Raw genomic sequence first — 20184 nt, 5'->3', positions numbered from 1 at the left:
ACATTTTTAGGCTCAAATATTTTAGAATTGTTTTCACTGTGCCTGAGCTGTAATTGGCTCAGCTTCCCAAGTGTTGGATCATCTAACTGGAGTGATTTTTGACTCCGAGCCCAGGCACCATATCAAAACATTTATCAATTAATCATAAAAAGTAACTAACATTGTTGTCCACCCAAGAAAAACTGTCACTTACAGACTCATGTATGTTATTCCTTATGAAAGAGCTGCTATATAGAAGTTGATTTCCTGCACAGACCAGGTGGAAAATCTGCTAAAGGCAGAGGTCAAATTTAGTTTAATTTTATACCCTTTGTTAAGAATGTTCTCCCTCTCTCTCTCTCAAAAAAAAAAAAAAAAAAAACAGAAGAAGAAGAAAAAAAACCACCCTTGTGCTCCTTTCCAAGTATTCTAAAGTTAATTCATGTGGAAGAAAAAAAAAGATTAGGATAAAATTTCAAATATTAAATTCAAATGCAGGATTAATGAGTTTTATTTCAAAGCCCCAGAGGTTGTCTGGAATTTAGGACATTTTTTTAGTGGCAGACACGAGACACAGCCAGATGCAGTCGTGTTTTGGACCAGCTCAGCACAAATTTAGCACCTTGAAGGAGAAATTTTATGTCTGTTTTGTAAAGCAAACATTTCAACTTTTCCAAAATCCCTTGTCCAAAAGATATTATTGTTGCACTGGATGAAGGAAGGGATTTGAACTGAGGCTGACTGGTTGCTCCAGCACAGACAAATTGCCACGCCATCACCATCCCTGTAGGTGATATAGGTCTCATGTCCCATGCAACAGATCCATATAAATCATACCTTTATTTTTTAATAATGTGGAGCAGGATAGATTTAAAAAAAAAATAAATGAAAAGAATTGAACCATTTCCTGAAGCCAAATTTAAGGCTGTCCTGGTGACACTCTGCAGGAAAGAGCTTTTTGCAGCTTGGTTTCCCCAAGAGCAGCAGGGAAGGGCTTGGCAGAGGTACAAACCCCGTTCTTCTCACGCCCTCCAGCCAGCATGGCAAACCCAGGGCTCAGGGGCTGCTCCCCTTCACACCCTCTCCCCAGGGCAAAGCCCTTGGAGGCCAAACCTCCCCTTCCATTAAAAGATGTTGTTATCATCCCAAAAATTAACATGCTTCAGCTCCCTCCCTGGCAGGGCTGCTCCCAAGAAGCCCCAAGCATCAGCTGTGTTTCAGGTCACCATAATTTTTCAGAAAAAGAGAGAAATTCCTGTTTCCAGAGCAGTGATGGCTTGGGAAGGGTTGGTAGCACCTGGGGAGCTCAGCCTGCAGATCCAGAGCAGGTGGTTGGACCACGGTGCCTTTTGGGCAGCCAGAAGTGCTAAACATTGTCCTGATTGAAATAAAAAAAATTCAATCCCTGTTGAATTCAATGGATGAGGAAGGCAGCCAACATTGGGTTTCATATTTTATGTGTCAGCATTGAAACCTTGATGGGAAAGAACCAAAACCTTGCAGTGAACACCTTCAAATGCTGGAATCTTGTCTTAAAAGATTCCAATTATAGCAAGAAGAAAACACTGGTGTTTCAGTTTCACATTCTGGCACTTGATCAAATGGACATACCACAGTCTGTAAATAGACCCAAAAAACTGAAAAATCATTCCAATTAAATTCCTTCATTGCCTTAGAACTCTGACTCACCTATGGACAATCAATGGAATTAACATCAACAGATAATTAGGACTTGGTAATAGGCAAGCTTCAGATTGATTATTCCATTTAGAAAAAACATTCACAAATTATTTTTTTTCTTATTTCTTTCTGGGATGAAAATCCTACAAGAACAGGTTTTCCCCCCTCCAGTACAGAACAAAAATAGTCCATGGAAACAGACTCATCTCACAGTATTTCAAAATCAGTAAGTGTGAAAATATAACAATATAACAAAATATAATGATAAAACAAAATATTATGCAACATAGCAAATATACTTTAAAAATTCCTAAAAGATTTTTCTGAATTTCAGCTAAATTTTCGGGTCAATCCAAATTTTTTCCCATCTGATTGCCTATAATCTCATCCCATCTCTAACCCTTTTCAACAGCAATGGAACTTTGGATTTAAAGCTTCATTTCCAAATGGATTTCTTGGCCAGATGGGAGGAGGTGGATGTGATTGTCAGGAATTTCAGGTTATAACTGCCTGGAGCTGTTCTGAGTGCAATGCTGAGCCACCACCAAAGGAAGGGAAAAGCTGTGCAAGGCAGTGGCAGCTGCTCTGACTGCAGCCACATTTCACTCACATGAGGCCAATGCCTCTTTTGGTCTTTCTCACCTCTGAACTCAACCCCTGACATGGCTTTAAGCTGAAAAGTATCTTAAATATCAAAAATTTCACCAAAATTTGCTGAATATTCAGTGTTTTACAGACAAAGCCTTGCTATATATTATCAGTGGCACAAGCTTATGCTTCATTTTGGATATAATAAGAAATGTTTTATCCCTGGACACTGCTTTGCACATGTTCAATCTTTATCTAAACCTCACAGTTTGACACTTGTGTCCAAAAGTCCCCAGATCAGTTGCATCACTCTGACCCATTGTCCAAGGCCAGCTGAACTGGAGGCTGAGCCAAGGGACACGTTATCCAGAGGAAAACAGCAATAGCTGAAACATATCTGAGGCACCAACAGGATGTGAACCCTTCACAACATCTTCCTCTGCTGAAAACCAACCAGCCCAGCACAATGAGAATATTGGGCTGCCACCTGCACCCCCAGCACCTCCCAAGGCTGCTTGGCTGCAGAGATTGGATGGTTTTCCATTCTTGGCCTGGACTCTGGTGGGAAATATTCCCACAGCTGGATGTGAACAAAGAGTGAGGCATCCCAGTGAGTGGACAGGAGGCTCGAGCCAAGCCCTGGCCTGGGTGGAAGCCTGTTCCATGACCAGTTGCTCCACACCTGGCTCGGAGCTTGGGGATGTCCCGCATGGAGCCGTGAGGTTTTTATGGGCGCTCCATCTATCATTGCATCCAGGGGAAATAAAAAGAAAAAAAAAAAAAAAAAAAAAAAAAAAAAAAAGAACAGCAAAAAGAATAAAACCAAGATTTTTATGGGCCTAGGAGGAGCTAACCTGGAAATATCACTGGCACAAATAGAGCTGTTGAGCAGACAATAGCACTGGGGTATTGCCATGGATTTGTTTACCCAAACGTGGCCGTCCTCGCTGTGAGGTCCCCACCCTGCTGCTCCCCAGCCTGGGGAGCTGGTGGAACACAAGCTGTGATTGCCATGCTGACAGCTTTATTGCCTCCCTGACCTTGCTATTTTTAAGGGAACAGGTTATCTCCGTGATGTAATCAGGTCTTCCTCGTGCTGTGGGGTCATTCCCACTGCAGGGAGCTGGAGCCTTTGGTCCTCGCTCGCCTTTGGAATGCCAAGTCAGCTGTTCCAGGTGGCCAGGAGCTTATGGCACTGGTTGGACTGAAAGCTACTGAGACTGATTCTCTCTTCCCAAATCACTCAGAAAATACAGCTTTGGTTCCCTTCTTCAAACCTAGTTTATCCAAATTGATAAGGAGAATTTAAATATCCAAATGTTGGGACTTGAAGCTGAAAAGAGCATCAGTGAGATCGATTAAATGTGTGTTTGTGTTAGGAGTGGGAAAGTGCAAGTGCAAGTTATAGTTCACAAGTGATTCTCTGGAATAAGTGCAATAAGTATATAAATGATAAAAAATGTTGTCACACTTCCATTTTGAAGGTTCTCATTGCAAAACAAGTGGACAGAATGGCCAGACCTTCAATTAGGGAAAATAAAATTTCTCAGTGGGCTGAGTTGTACAGAGTTATTAAAGGCTTTATGTCAAAATTATCTTTCTGGAGAAGACACAGCCATGATTTCAGCAAATGCTAAAAACTTGGGTCAAATTAGAAAAGCATTTACTGATTTAGTAACTACTTATCCAACATTATCTGTATGTAAACTATTTCCTCAGAATGATATTACTTAAAAGCTCTCTCCTATTTTAAATTCCTGACTCCTGTCCGAATTCCATGAGACACCCACAGCAGAGGTTAGGTGAGCTCTGTTAGGAAGCATTCCATGGGAATAGAACACCTTTTCCAGTCTCAGCTGGAATGAGGAAATGAAAAAAATTAAAAATCAATTCCTATTTGAGCTAATGCAGTCCAAACATTAGCTCTAAATAATTTCCCCAGTCCCTATTCTTGTTGATTCCAGTGTCAAGCTGGTTGTGGAACCCAACCACAAAACTGCCTGGAAGGTTTCCTTGGCTTCTCTCAGCTTGCAAGCCTCAAATCTTGAGGGGTGCATTAAAGGAGATGGTGGCCCTCTCCTCCACAGTTCCTATGGAATGGGAAAATGGGTTTATGGGCCATTAAACCCCTCCATTCCTTCAGAGGTGGGGGAATGGGCAGATCTGAGACCTCCAGGGTGCAGCCAGTGGGTGTGACCTGCACAGGGACACAGTTCCCATAACGTCACAGCAAGGAGAGGTGAGCTGGAGCAGAAATAAATCCACTTTCTCACCAAACACCCTCCTATTTTTTCCCGAGTCCAGATAAGCAAATTAAAAATGATGTCATGGCTCCCCCAGGGTACTGCAGCACTCTGGCTGCCATTTGTCCAGCCAGAGTACAACTCCTATTAGTGTGATATAACACAGTAGTTGGGAACTCAATAGGAAAAACAGAGCTGGAATTTAATAAAAAAACCTCTCCAGCTTTTAACTCATTGCCCTTAACACGCAGAGCTACTGTAAGTGAGTGCCTCAACATGAACACTCTGAAGACCAAAGAATTAAAGTAAATGCAATCAGCAGATTACTAAATACCAATGGGAAATTTAGAGCTACAGAGCAAAATCCCAGAGCATTAAAGGATTTACTGCTTGGCATTGATGAGAAGCAAATCTTTGGATTTCCATTTCTATCCTTAATTAGCAACTGAGGTTTATTTTAGTCTAAACCAAGTCACAAAAGATAACACACCCTAAAAGAAAATAGATAGCAGTGCAATAAGCTTCATAAAACATCTTATTAAAAATTAGAAGAAAAAATAACAGATTCAAATGGAAAATCAATTTCCAGGACTTCCATTTCCTTTTGTTTTCTTGTCTTCCCACCCATGCTCAGCTGTTTTCTAATAACATTCAGCTCTTTGCTAGCGAGGTTACCAAGGGTGGTGACAAAGATAGCATTGGAAACCCAGAAGGGAGGCTCCCTTTTAGAAGGGACATTTTGGGAGTGTTCTTGCTCCTTCACAGCTTGGGGTTTGAAGGTTTGCTGTCTCCCTGCCCAGTTCCCACTGGAAGAGGGATCTAAAAAGGATGAGCCGTGTTCCACGTGGCCTCGGCTGTGTGAAAAGCAGCCGTGTGAAACTGAGTGGTTTTTATGGATTCTCTGGGACTGGAGAAAGACAAGGTTCTTCTGCTCAACGAGGACATCCCCGGCTGGTTCTCCTCTGATCCCACCTACCATTTGCACCGCTGGTGATGTGCTCCCAGCAGCTGCTTTGGCAGGGTCTGCTGGAGCATTCCTGGTTTGCTGGAGCGCTCCCAGCTGCCAAGATGCACCAGGGATTTGATGTCTGGTCTCCTGACGTGGGATGCAGACTCCCACGGCACCATTTCCAGCACAGCTCCTGCCATGGCTTCAGGAAAAGCTGTAAAATATAAGCACCTGCTTCAGAACAGGAGCAAAGCGAAAGTCTAGGATTTAAATCTGAAGAAATTCATAATAACGAGGCCAGTCCCAAACAAACCTCATGATTCAGTGAGAAGGAAGCTGAGGTCCTGCTGTTAATCACTGCCTACTTTTCTCCCTTCACCAGAGAGCCCAAGAATTCATTTGGTCCACATAAAAATTAACTATGGAGTGAGTGAGTGTGATCCAGATCCACAGATCCATCCCTCCATGGCTTCACAGTCCAGGATTCCAATCAATTCCAGCTCCAACATCAAACAGATCATCTAGGCCTGTGAATCATCTAAGGAGGAAAACTCCATTAAGTTAAATCAAGCCTAAGTTGCCAAGTTGGTATCTAGCACTCAAAGATCATTGGATGGCATAAGAATTATTTATTTTTAAAAATTCAACTTTGAATTATTTTTATTTATCTTGTACTTAGCAGTGCATTGGGTTGAAAACTGGACACTTGTTGGACATGACAAAGTTTTCATTGTGTGCTAAAATAATTAGTTATGCATCTGAAAATGCATTGGTTATAGTCATAAAATTGCAGGAGTCCTTAAAATAAATTATCAAATGAAAAGTAAAGTTTTCATTTATAAGAAATAAAAAGGATAAAACCCCAAAACCACAGCCACAACCAAAGAAAGCAAAACCCCACAATCCTTTAATGAATTACTTAACAAGTGGTGATACTTCAATCTGTGGTCATTCATTACACCCTGATTCTCAAGGTGAATCCTGAATGAGCACAATCTGGAGGCACTGATGGATATCTGCCCATCCCAGCCTTTATCTCAGAGCCTGAGCAGGGGCTTTAATGCATTTTGGGTTTGTGACACCTCTGCTGTGGCCAGGAGGGACAGCGACAGCGGGAATGTGATGGACGAGCACCGTGGCAGAGCCAGGAGCTGGGATGTGAGGGTGCCCTGCCTTAGCTCAGCGAGAAGAGACAAAGCAACTCCCTCCCTTGTTTTTTTTAATTTGTTAAAATAACACCTCCATATTCCCAGGGGCAAATGTCAGGAATAATTGCATGCAAATTGCGCCAGAGTCACGCTGAGGCACCCAGTGCCACCCAAGGCCTCCTGAAGGGTTAAAATCGAGGAGTTCAGCTAATTTACAACTGGAGACCTTTATCATCTCCCGGTGACTTTGAGGGCTCACATTTCGCACTTAATTACTCGTCCAGCAATCAGGCCAGGGCTGAGAGATAGATGTGTTCTGTGTTTAGCCCTCGCAGCTGTGAATTGTTTATTTACTTATCGTCAGGCCGGGAATGGCTGCAATTTAAAGGTTCAGATCTCTGCTACCCTGAGCTGGGGAAGGTCTTCCTTTAAACACTTCCATATTCCGCGCTGGAATTCCGCTGGAGATGCCCATCTTCTCCTCCCTCCCGTTCCGGGTAACCAGCAGGTGTTCCTGGTTAGTGGCCACTGGGGTTGTTCACGCCAAAGAGCCGCTGCCAAGTTCACAATCGGGACGAGGAATCTGCAGAGATAAATTGGGGAAGGTGAAAAGCGGGCCAGGGAGATGAGGGGAGATGAATTCCAGCGGCCCGGCTTCCGTGGGATGGCGCGATCCCTATCTGGGACAGCTTCAAACGGTGGCTGCTAAGAATTCCTAGGCCAAATGGTGTGATTACAATTTCAGCTGTCAAATGGTGACCAGATGGCTTTATCTTTCACACCAGAGGCCTAAGAAGTTGGTTAGGTGTGACCTCTCCACATACCAATCCACCTGCAGAGCACCAAGGCCTGCAAGGCCCAGAATTCCCGGCGTTCCCAACGTGTTCATCCTCGTCTTTGGGAATTTTGGAGCAAAGCTGTGTGAAACCAACAGCCTCAGTTTTCACAGGGTCACATCACCCTCCAGTGCAGCACCACCAGCAATGCTGTGGGGCCACTTGGGGAGCTGGGGATTACAACAGAAAATGGAATGGAGAGGCCAAAACTTCAGCTATTTCCTCAAGAATCAAATCCCCTACTTCTGGGAGAAAAGGATTTTTCTCCATCTTTGCCCTTTTTTCTGTCTAACAGCTTTACTGTGAAAAACACACCTCAATCAGTGGTGTTACTAGTATCAATGTACCAAAAGTATTGTTTTAATTAGGTTTCTCCCTCTAGGCAAGGATGTTCCTAGGAAGAAGGGTAGGGGACACAGCTAATAATTTTGTAGACAAAGCTGGGAGGTGATAGCACTTTGTGGAATTTCCAGTTAGTCCAAATAGAGGCTTCCTTGTTTTTTTTCCAGTAGTTTATTTTATTCAGAGTATTCAGAGTTTAGAGAGTAATTTGCCTCTCTCCCAGAATCATGTAACTTAAGGTGCTTCCCAACCCAAACTCTGTATTTCAGCCCATGGGGGTTACTGGGTTACTGAGGGGGGATGATCCCTGTTATTCTCTTGGGGCACACCCAGACTTCCCATCTACCCAGGAAAGAAAGAGTTGTGCAGGGGAAGAGAATCTCAGCTCCATAGCTGGCCAGAAAAGGACGTTTCAGAAGGAAAATTGGTGAAATTCCCTGCCAAAAGGGAAAAGCCAAAATGGTCTGAGCATCCAGGCACCGCTGATGGAGGAGAGGATGGTGGAGAGAGCAGATTGGACATATCACCTAAAAAATCCATTTTAGCTCCAGGAGAGGGGCTCTGGGCACAGCCCAGCCTGAATTCCCATCAGCAGCAGCAGCAGCAGCTCTGGAGGTCAGGGGCTTGCTGGGGAATATCCCATGACCCGTTCCAGTGCCACAGGCAGCTCCCTGCAGCCTCCAGGAAAGCCTGGCTGTTCCCACACGGAAAGCACAGCGCTCTGCAGCAGGTCTCAGATTAGAGCAGTATTAAAAGTAAGGACTTTGGGGTCGATATTAACCCCAGAGAATTCTGCCTGTGGGCAGGTGGAGGGCCTGACAGACATCAACAGCAGCAGCAGAGTTTCTGCCTCCAGGCTCTTGCAGCAGCCAACTGCTTTTGATTTAAAGAAAAGGCTTTCCTGTCCTGTGCTCTTATGAGAAACACACTTTTCTCCCAGTCCCAAGGTTATTTCTATCCCACAGATGAGGAGAAGGGGATGCAAGCTGACAGGGAACATGGCAAGGAAGTCTAAAGCACAGAGGCGCTGCTTCCTAATATTTTTTTGTATTATCATCACCACTGCTGTGGGAACAAATTACCAATCTCTGCAAGTGATCATTAAAGTGTTTTAATAATAATATGTAAAAAAAAAAAATAGATCAAAACTTTCTAGTCTTGAAGAGTTATAAGAGATATTATTAGACATACACAAAGAAACAAAAATGCAGATAGTTCCAGGGTGATTTGGATTTTCTCAGAAACAGATCTACAGTCATCTGTGTCACTTCAGTAAAGCCAAAGAAACAAGAAAAGAGCCTCCATAGGCATAATTGAATTAGACAAAATCCTGGAATTTGATGAGAGATAAAGTTACCACTAATTCTCTTTAAGAAGAAAAAAAAAAAAAAAAGAAAAAAAGAGATGAAATTAAAATGTCAAAAGAGCAGTGAGCTGCTAAATTGAACCTTCAGTGTTGGGTGCATTCACGGTTGTGTTGGCAGCGCATCCATGAAGGCACTGAAGTAAAAACACCACAAATGAGAAAGAAAACACCCAAAATGTAACTTTTAAAAGGAATTAAATGAACAGCACAGAAATGGTTCAGGATTTACAAAAGAGAATTGCAAGGCAGAAACAAACACAAGCAAAACCTGGACCAGCAACAGCCCCGTATGTACAAATGTGCTGGGGCTGGGATGAATTCTGTGGGCTGGATTGATGAGAGGGGTACCAAAGACATGGACCCAGGCAGATCCCAGGCTGGCCTTCACCCACTGACACAGAAAATAGGAGAAACATTTGTTTCTTCCAGTTTTTTTGCAATTTTTCTCTTTTGTTTTAATGTTTGCTTCTGCTGACGTTGAGCTGACAGCAGCAGCGCGGGGGTTCAGGGCTGCGGCCTCCGCTCAGGGAAGTGGGGATTTTCAGAGAACTATGAAAATTTAACTCAGATGAACCTTGCCCTGATTTAACAGACATAAAATGAGAGAAGGGAACTTCTCAGGTTCTCAGGCCAGCAGAGGAATTATTGCAGAAAGCCTGTGACAGAGAGATGAAAGGCAATGGGCACAGGGAGCTGTTTCGGAGGTGAGGGCAGAGGCAGAGGGGAGAGGATCCCTTGTGCTGGCTCCCCTGCCCTTCTGCTTCACTCTGCCTTTTCCCACACTTAAAGGGAAGCAAAACAGTTCTCTGAGAGCCTGAGGGAACCCAGAGAACAAGGTGGGCAGGGAAGGATGTGCCAGGAATCTGTTTGGTACCAGAATGCTGCCCTAGCGTACAAAGAGGGAGGGAGGCTCCCACAGTGATGTGACTCCCATATTATTTTTGTCCCAAATACACAAAACTCTGGCTATAGCAATCAGCTAGGAATAATATCAGTCCCAAATGCCTTTTTTAACCCAGGAATTTGCAGCAGAGCACTGGAGAGATGCACTCCTGCCAGTGATGGTGATGCTTTTCCAGCGCTGGAACCTGGGGGCCAAGAAAATCCCATTTTCTGACTGTTGCTCATCACTCCCCCGACATTTCAAAGAGATTTTATCTGTCTGGCATGGAAGATTTCCCAAACTGTTTTTATTAGGAGGACTTTTGTATGCCAGCAATGAATATTACTCTATTACTGAAAGGAATCAAAAGCTAAAGTGCCTGCGTGTACAGTTAATCTATCCAAACAGAAAATGTTTCTTAAAAAATTACGGCACTATTTTTATAACAAACCTCAGCCAAACTCCAAACTGAATAAATGGAATGTGTTCTTTTAAAACCAATTTATTTTTTTAATCATGGGCAAGAAGTCCTTTCCTTGCTTTCATTCATCAGGTAATGCTTCACCCCCCATATTTGTGTGAGGAGATTTGTCCGTCAGGGGATTTTTGCTTTGGAGGCATCGGATTGAAACATTCCCAAGGTTGGAAGGTGGATGTGAGCCTGGGATGGCATCACAGCCAGCCTGTGGTTTCTATCTCTTTTAACAAAACCATGAACAAGGCAAGAAAATGCCTCAAAGGGGCCAGGAATGATGGGGAAGAGCCACCCTAAAACCCTGATGCACCTAAATAAAGCATCAGGTCAGAGCCGTAGGAATTTCTATAGGATTATACAAAGATCTATTCCAGCTGAAACGTTCTGAAGGCAAAACACTGTCTTTATGTTATTTAAAGCTGGCCTGCACACTCATTACCACAATGTAATTGTCATTAGGGTTGCCTAAAGCAGAGCTTGGCCCTTCCTAATTTATACTCCCCAATTATTATTACGGTTTTACTTTAACTAGAAGCCCGTGCAGAGCTCTCCCTGCAGTTTTTCAGTATTTATTTAGGCTTGCACCACTGCCCAAGACCACAATTTGAATGTCCCAAGCCTCATCCCACGATCTCTCACTCCCCAAAATGCTGCGCATTTTTTGGTGCCGTCAGGGAGAGGAGTCGAACCAAACAATTCCCAAACAATTCCCAAACAATCCGCAGCCTGCGAGGACCCTAAAATGTGGTTAAACATTCCTAGAGGAGGCGGTGATGAATAGGCAAGCAGGGTAACCTGACCCCCAGGGCTTCAACATCCCCTTTTTGTTTGTTTGTTTGTTTTTTTTATTCCTGAGCTTTCCAGGAGTTTCAACCTCGAGCAAACCCGGGGGCCTTAAAATTTAAAAAAAAAAAAACAAAAAAAACAACAAAACAAAACAGGCAAAATAAACCAAAAAAGCAAAAAAAAAAAAAAAAAAAAAAAAAAAAAAAAAAGTCACGAAAAACTTTAATTCCTACAACCACGTCGCTCATTTGTGTACGTGGTTTTTAAGAGGATTTTTCCCATTCTAGAAAATAAATTAATTTGAATTGCTCCCCTCTGGTTTTCGTGGGTGAAAGAGAAACTCTGTGCCCTTGCCGAGGGTTTGAGCGCTGCTTTTTCTGTTGCCCTGCTAAAGGTCAGAAGCAGGTAATGGATGTCGAAATTTCCACACTCCGGGGCAAGCTCGGAGCTTGTTGACTTTAATATCAGTTTTCTTCTACCACAGGGAAGAAAAAAAAAAAAAAAAGGAAAAAAAAAAGGGGGAAAAAAAGGGGAAAAAAAATCCAGCTCCTCATTGATTTTTCATGGAAATTCACCAATTTCTCCTCGTTTAAGATCTGGTTTTTGATTTCTCCTGGATTATCGTGTTGCTCTGCCCCCCAAATAAAGTCCGGCTTTGTTTCAGCTCGGGATGGTGACATCGCTGTTACTGCACAGGGGAAAATCTCGATGTGCTGGAGGTTGGCGCTGCTACCCCAGAAAAAAACAAACAAAACCCTCGGGAAAACCCACCTTGAGAAAAAGAGGGAGAAAAAGTCGGAGAAAGCTGGGGATGGGAATGTGCCTTCGTGCAGAGGGGAATAAGGAGCTCAGCGTGGCAGAATTCAGCAGGGTTCAATCTGAAATGTGAATTTTGGGAGCTCAGCGTGGCAGAATTCAGCAGGGTTCAATCTGAAATGTGAATTTTGGGAGCTCAGCGTGGCGGAATTCAGCAGGGTTCAATCTGAAATGTGAATTTTGGGAGCTCAGCGTGGCAGAATTCAGCAGGGTTCAATCTGAAATGTGAATTTTGGGAACCCCAGCTGGCCCTGGCGGGGTTGGGTTGGGTTCAGCCTCAGCTCTTCTGCTCTCAGCTGCAAATGGAGGCAAGGGTGGCAAAATGGTTTGGATTTCTCCAACTTTCCATCAATAATGGATGGAATGAGCCATGGAAAATTATAGTTTTGTGTGTGTGTGTCCCAGTTGTGCAAGGGGCAAAAATGACCTTTAAAACCCCAACATTTTAGTCATCATTGTTGTTAATTGCTGCAGAACTGGATTGGGATGTTCCCAACGGGCTCCCAAGAGTTGAACCAAATTTTTTTCAAATAAGTCAACATAAATCAACATATTCACTGACCCTCTTGAGCTCTTGTAGTTATTACAGGGACAACATTTAAAACTTGCATTTGAAAGTATATCTGGGACGTGAACACTCATTTTCTTATTGCTGGAGTCTAGAGAACTAAGCTATGAAAATGATAAATTTTTGCTAATTATCATTGAGTCACACTTTGAAATAAAACTATGTGCCCACTGTATTTAAAAAAAATAGAAAAATATTTGAAAACATTAGTTGTCAAAATAAACAGAATATTCCCTCCCATGGGAAGGGAGGAAGGGTCATTAAAAGAAGTTCAACACATTTTCAGGAATGCAAAAATGGGCAAAAATTGAACCAAGAGACAATTTTGCAGCCTAAAATATTTTTTTACTAGATAAAACAAAATAAATACTTTAATATATATTCTGCCATTAGTACATGTATATATAATTATATATAAATTTTCAGGTAACATTTCTGATACAGCTTGTCAGTAATCATTCTGATAAATAATACTGTTATTATTATTAAATAATAATAATAAGGAGGTTTTAAGTAATCAGGAGGTTTTAAAGCCATTCAAACACAGTGCCTTGAAATCAAAATCCAGAATTAATTCTTTAGAATGTTTTCCCCAAATGAGGATAAATGTGGAGTCTGCCCTTTAAATTAAATGACAGGGAGAAGTCAGGGGGGAAAAAAAAACCAAACCAAACCAAACAATAGCAAACAGTTTGAGATTGACTCTGCTCATTGTAAATAAGGGGCTGGCTCTAATTTAGTTAATGAGATTTCACCAGTGTAAATTGAATTAGGTTCATTATCCTATGATTAAAATGATCTCTATCATTGCAAAAAAAATATTAACAGATGAAGGGCTTTTTTTCCCCTAATTTAACAAAATCTGCTGGAATGAGATGTAAAAGCAGAACTCCCACAAAGTTGCTGTGAGCAGAAAAATATTTTTCTTAATTAATTAGTATCGACTTTAATTTTTTAAGACATTTTAATTATTTTTACTATTTAAAACTGCATCCATTATCCATCAGAACAAAACTGCTTTGTGCTGTACACATTAAAAAAGAGGGTTTTTTCTTATTTTCATCTTTTCCTTGCTCAGCAGACACCACCCCCACAAGACATGTGGAAAATTCCTTTGCCGATGAGTGCAGCAAGGCACGGGTGTATTCTCAGGTGTTTGAACCTCCAGAAAACAGGGAAGGGCTGGGTATAATCTGCTCTACATTATACATTATTATATATAAATGATGTATCTCTGCTCTACATTATACATTACTATATATAAATTATATATATCTGCTCTACATTATTCTATTTTATATATACATGATATATATCTGCTCTACATTATACTATATGATATACAAATTATATATATCTGCTCTACATTATACATTATCATATCTATCTGCTCTACATTATATATTATTATATATTTCTGCTCTACATTATTCTATATTATATACACATGATATATATCTGCTCTACATTATACTATATTATACATAAATTATATATATCTGCTCTACATTATACATTATCATATCTATCTGCTCTACATTATATATTATTATATATTTCTGCTCTACATTATTCTATATTATATATACATGATATATATCTGCTCTACATTATACTATATTATACATAAATTATATATATCTGCTCTACATTATACATTATCATATATATCTGCTCTCCATTATATATTATTATATATTTCTGCTCTCCATTATTCTATATTATATACACATGATATATATCTGCTCTACATTATACTATATTATACATAAATTATATATATCTGCTCTACATTATACATTATCATATCTATCTGCTCTACATTATATATTATTATATATTTCTGCTCTACATTATTCTATATTATATATACATGATATATATCTGCTCTACATTATACTATATTATACATAAATTATATATATCTGCTCTACATTATACATTATCATATCTATCTGCTCTACATTATATATTATTATATATTTCTGCTCTACATTATTCTATATTATACATACATGATATATATCTGCTCTACATTATACTATATTATACATAAATTATATATATCTGCTCTACATTATACATTATCATATATATCTGCTCTCCATTATATATTATTATATATTTCTGCTCTCCATTATTCTATATTATATATACATGATATATATCTGCTCTCCATTATTCTATATTATATATACATTACATTGTTATGGGTTTTAAGTGTCCTGCAACAACCAATTATTCTGATAACGCCTTTAATGGCCTACAAAGCTCCGCGAGGGGACAGGGGAGGGTCTCTCTTCCCTGATAACACCATTAAACCGCCTGTTGATAAAGCAAATTGTGCCGCGAGTATCCAACAAGTGCTGAAAAGATAAATCCGCTCGCAAAGGCGAGGCAGAGGCTGCGCTCCCCGTCCCAGCACCAAACTTCCAATGCCACCTAATGGAGAGCCCGCACCTCGCAGCGATCCCGGCCGGGCTTTTCCAGCTCCCCAAAGCTCCGGGAGGATGCTGGAATGACAAAATCCAGCGGCAAAGGATGCGCAAATGTTTGGGATGCCTTTGGGGTCCCCAAAATGGGAGTTTGGGGTTGTTTGGGTGCACGGCTCGGGTTTGTGATCTCCGATTTTCCTGGCGGGAGGAAAAGGTGCAGAGGGATGTGAGAATAACCCGGGATGCGCGAATCGCCCTCCCCGAGGCGGGGTCGGGGCGCTGGAGCATCTCCCCCATGGCTCGGCTCACACTTGGGGACACCGAGAGAGGGGACAGACTGACGGGAAATCTGTCCTTGCCTCTTTCCGTGTCATATCTGATTTCTGCAGCGCGCCCAAGCCTCTCTCCGTGCGGGAATGCTCCCACGTCCCCAGGGCAGCGCTGCGGACACACAGCTCACCCTTCACACACAGAAATACAGGGCCAAACCGCTTTAGGACCGGCTTTTAGGGCTGACCCCCAAAGCAGGCCCTAATTTAAAGCTGGCTTGAGATTTCCCGTTGAAGGTGGTTGGAGATTTCCCTGTGAAGCCCCTGGAATCAAGCTGGGATTTTGCTGTGTCCTGTGCCCCTTGCTGCAGAACAAAGCCCCATTGTCTCTCTGACCCCAATGTATTTTCTTTACACCGAACCCAGGATTTCCCTCTGGTTTATTTCTGTGGGGCTGGATCCAAAGCTCCCGCTGATTTTGGGGAGGTTTGGGGTAGGGCCCTGCACTTCTGCAGCTCCAGACCTGCTGCAGCCAGGGCTGAACCTCTGCTGATTTGAATGATAAATATCGGCCAACACAAAAATAATTTAGAGAATTGGCTTGGAGGGGTGGAAAACCCAATAATTTTCCATAAATCTTCGCTCTGCTTATGCCAAGCTTTGCACCCCTTCACCACCGATTTTAAGCATATTCTGGTATGGCAAGATTAGGGATAAAAATTAACTCTGAGAAAGATACAGATTAAAGATTTACAGGTTTTTAACTGCACAGCTCTTGTAGAGTTTTTACACTTTAAGCAGCGGGATTAAAGACAGTAGAGCTGGGACTAAAATGCAAAGGGCGTTTTGCTGCTTAAAAAAAAAATAAATTAAATAATAGTAAACCAAGCTCAGACAAACCCCGCAACAGAAAACCCGACGCAAATAAAAGCGATTGGGGCAGATTTCCGTGTTTACTTTTCTTTCTGCTGTTGGATCCCGTGTCGTAGCCACAAGAACTGCAAGCATAGGGTACGGAATGGGAAATAAAAGGCAGGAAAAAGAAAGAATAATAATAAAAATGAAGCAATTTAAGGAGAAGGGAGCAAACCCAAGAGCTCGGAGCAGCAGCTCCGCAGAGCCGCTCCCCTGCCCAGGCTCCATCCCCGGAGCAGCGGAGCTCTGCGAGAGGAGAAGGGGACGCTGCAAAGCCCGGGCTCGCAGGGGAGGAAGAGGAAGAGGAGGAGGGTTCGGGACGGAGAGAGGGAATAGAAAAAGTCCAGTACATACAGCTCGATGCGTCCACCAGCCCCCAGCCTCCGCTTCTCTCTCTCTCTCTCCCTCTTAAGTCAAAAAGGAAATGCGGTTCTTTTTTTTTTTTTTTTCGGGATTTTTTTTTTTTTTCAGAATCAGAAAACGAACCGTCAGGAAGTTGGCAAAACCTCTGACTAAACAATCAACGGAGGAAATGCAACAAATTCGCTTTGGCGGCGGGGGAGCGAGGGCGGGCGCAGGACGGGGCCGCGCAGGCAGCGCGGGGAGCTGCGCACCGCTCCCAGCGCTCCCTCCCGCGATTCCATCACAATCCTGAATTATTTACCCCACGGACACCCAGGCACGCGGGGCAGAGACGGGCTCCTGTGTCCCCAATCCCTGGCTGAAATCCGCACATTTGTCCGCAAAAGGAGCCCCCTGTGCGGGTGCACATCGATTTCCCAGGAGTTATCCTCCCTTCCCAGGGGCTGGGATGGGCAGGATGGAGAAATGAGCCGGTTCCGTGCTGGTGTTTCTGCTACAAGTGCAGTTTGTACAAGGGCGAGGGTAGCGGGGAGAGGTTTGAGAGGAGTTTGTTTTATATATATATAGTTTTTTTTCCTAATTTTTCTACAATTCCCCCGTTCCTCCCTCACCCCGGAATTTCGGTCTCTGCCTGCCGGGACGGAGCGAGCCGCTCACATCCCCTCCGTGTCTTCCTTAGGTAAAACAAATAAACAAATAAGTAAATCCTTGGAAGTTCCCCGAGCTGTGCGGAGCAGAGCTGCCCCGTCCTGCCCTCCGCTCAGTGCCTCCTTTATGTTCCCGTTCGGAAATTCACCCCCAAACCCTCCCAAGGGATTTTCTCCCAGGTGCTGCTGAAGGCGGCCGGGACCCCCCATCTCCCCTGGGTGCGGAGCCGCCCTCCCCCAAAAATGCGGGACGCGCTCCGGGGTCACCGCTAAAAGCAACACAAATCCGTATTTTTAATAAAGAGCGTTCTCGGGCGAGCTGGCCGCCTTCCACCCGCCCCACGGATGAGCTGGCTCTGTAAACACTGCAGAGCAGATTAACGCTGCTGTTCTAACCTCATGGCGAGAGCCCTGCCTTGCGAGAGCTCTCGCTGCTGCTGATCCGTGCCCCCCAAAAGAGCCCTTTGGGTTTAGGGGTGACAACACCCCCAGCGCGGTTCCTCTCCATCACCAGCCCTGCCCTGCTCGGAGTGTGCCCCCAGATCCTCTCCATCATCATCTCTGCCCTCCCTGGGAGGCACCGATGCTTTGGGTGTTCCTTCACTCCTTCTCCACCGCCATCTCTCCCTGTTTGGGGTTCTGGGGTGACCCCACTCCCTCTCTATCCCTATTTCTCCCTGCCCGAGGTTCTCGGGGTCTTCCCAGTCCTTCTCCATCCCCATCTCTCCATATTTGGGGTTCTGGGTGTCCCCCCACTCCCTCTCCATCCCATCTTTCCCTGACCGATGTTTTTGGGGTTTTCCTACTCCCTCTCCATCCCCATCTCTCCCTGTTCGTGGTTCTGGTGTCCCCCCAATCTCTCTCCATCCCCATCTCTCCCATGCCTGGGTGTTGCACAGACTCTGGGTGTCCTCTCAGTGGAAGCAGCGGCTTCAAAAATCTCCGTAATTTTAAATAATATTTTTTGTTATAACTATCACGATGATATCTTTTAAGAGCTGGGAACCGATGTCAGAGCGAGCTGCCAGCACTGTTTTCCAGCTGCCAGCGGTGGCAGGAGCACCTTTGTCACCTCCCGCACCCGGGACAGGGAGAACCTGCTCCAGCTGCGAGGAGAACGCGGGTCGGCTTCTAGGGAACTTCTGGAAATCGAAAAGGAGGAGGAAAACCGGCAGCAGCAAGGTTATTCTCCCAGGAATTCCATAAACGCACCAGTCCCGGGGGAAGAGGAGCCCCGGGATGGCCGGGATGGGGATTGGGAGGGGGGAGATGCTGGGTTTGGTTCTTTTGCCAAAATATCACCGGGCTGGGGAGGGGGAATGAGCAGCGAATCAAGGATTAAAGAGTGGGGGCAGAACTGGGTGATCCGAACGGGGAGAGCCCAGAGGAGCCCGCGGAGCCACCGCTCCGCCCTCCACCATCCCTCAGTGTCACCCACCCAGCTCGGCACAGGGAGGGCGCGGGGGAAAAGGAGATGAAATACCAACAGTCGTGGAAAAAAAAAAAGCCCCAAGAACAACCAAGAATTAAAAAAAAAAAAAAAAAAAAAAAAAAAGGTGTGGGAAAAGAAAAGAGAAATTAAAAGCAAAAAAAAGAGGCTATTTTGAAAAGATTATAGAAAGAAAACAGAGGAAAACGAGGAGAGGAGAGGAGAGGAGAGGAGAGGAGAGGAGAGGAGAGGAGAGGAGAGGAGAGGAGAGGAGAGGAGAGAAGAGAAGAGAAGAGAAGAGAAGAGAAGAGAAGAGAAGAGAAGAGAAGAGAAGAGAAGAGAAGAGAAGAGAAGAGAAGAGAAGAGATATATTTTTCCATTTAAAAAGTAAAAGAAAATAAGAAAAAGTAAAAGAAAAAAAAAAAAAAAAAGAAGACAAAACAGCCCAGCTTTCCCCATCCCACTCCCAACAAGACCTTTACACAGTAAAATATTTCCTTGGATAAGGATTTCCCCCTGCATCGTTTTCTCCTCTGGATCCCTTTTGGTAAATCCCTGTAAAGCCCGATAGGTTTGGGATTTTTGCCTTTTCCAAGTACCACTGGCATGAGCTCTCCTGGTTTGAGTCCCTTTGCCCACAGTCCCTGTGACAGCGACACCGGGGCGTTTGAAAACCACATAAAATCGGAATAAAGCAGCAAATCGGAGTTGGAGCGCCCGGAAAAGTGTCAGACAAAACACGCTGGAGCCACAATGGGCTTCACCTTTATGAGACGCTACAAATTGCTGCTATGGACACTTTGGAGACCTCTGAAATCCCTTCATTAGCTGCTTGATGCATTTGACATCCGAGCTCATTGTACCCCCGAGGCGTCCGAAAGCTTGGAAATCGAGTTTTATTAACCTAATAAAACGCACGCACGCAAAATTCGGGGGAAAACTCAAGAATCGAGAAATCCTAAATAAATCCTCTGACTAGGTGCTGGAGATTTCTCAAGGCTGTTTGAAATGGGGAGGAAACAAACTATTTACTTGTCAAAATGGGATTTTTTTTTTTTCAGACTATTAGTCCTGCAGCGGGATTTCTTTATAAAAGAAACCGAGCGTTCATTTGCGCTTAAAACTGACAGGCTGCCTTCATTTCCATCCTCATGCTGTATTTCCCTTTTCCTTGATCCCCGCATTATTCAATAACTCAGTCATTTTTTAGGAACAAAGGGGGAAAATAATGAGAAACATTACAGCGGCAGCGCGCCTTCGCTGCCCGCTAGCAGAGCGCTTTGCGTGTAATACATATATATTTTATTTCCAGCCAAAACTAACGATCCCAGCGTCCTACATGATGGGAAGGGACGCGTTTACAATGTGGCCATTGTGAGCCGGCTTGAGGAGATTTTTCTGTGCCTTAAACATCACCTGGGAGAGGTCCCGGAGCCTGGGCAGGCAGCGTCCCTCTTCCGACACGGC

At 43.6% G+C, this 20184-nt stretch overlaps 1 long non-coding RNA gene across 1 annotated transcript; it reads right to left on the bottom strand.

Moving 5' to 3' along the window:
• Positions 1 to 4487: 4487 nt before the first annotated feature.
• On the bottom strand, positions 4488 to 7170 carry LOC132079153 (uncharacterized). The gene is made up of 3 exons (XR_009419352.1): positions 6993 to 7170; positions 5753 to 5977; positions 4488 to 5653 (listed from the first exon to the last, which is right to left on the bottom strand). It is a non-coding gene; the product is annotated as an uncharacterized LOC132079153 (long non-coding RNA).
• Between the last annotated feature and the right edge of the window lie 13014 nt (positions 7171 to 20184).

The sequence above is a fragment of the Ammospiza nelsoni genome, chromosome 13, assembly GCF_027579445.1.
Source record: "Ammospiza nelsoni isolate bAmmNel1 chromosome 13, bAmmNel1.pri, whole genome shotgun sequence".
Taxonomy (NCBI): Eukaryota; Metazoa; Chordata; class Aves; order Passeriformes; family Passerellidae; genus Ammospiza; species Ammospiza nelsoni.
The sequence above is the reverse complement of the archived record's forward strand: the minus strand, read 5'-3'. Positions and strand labels throughout refer to the sequence as shown.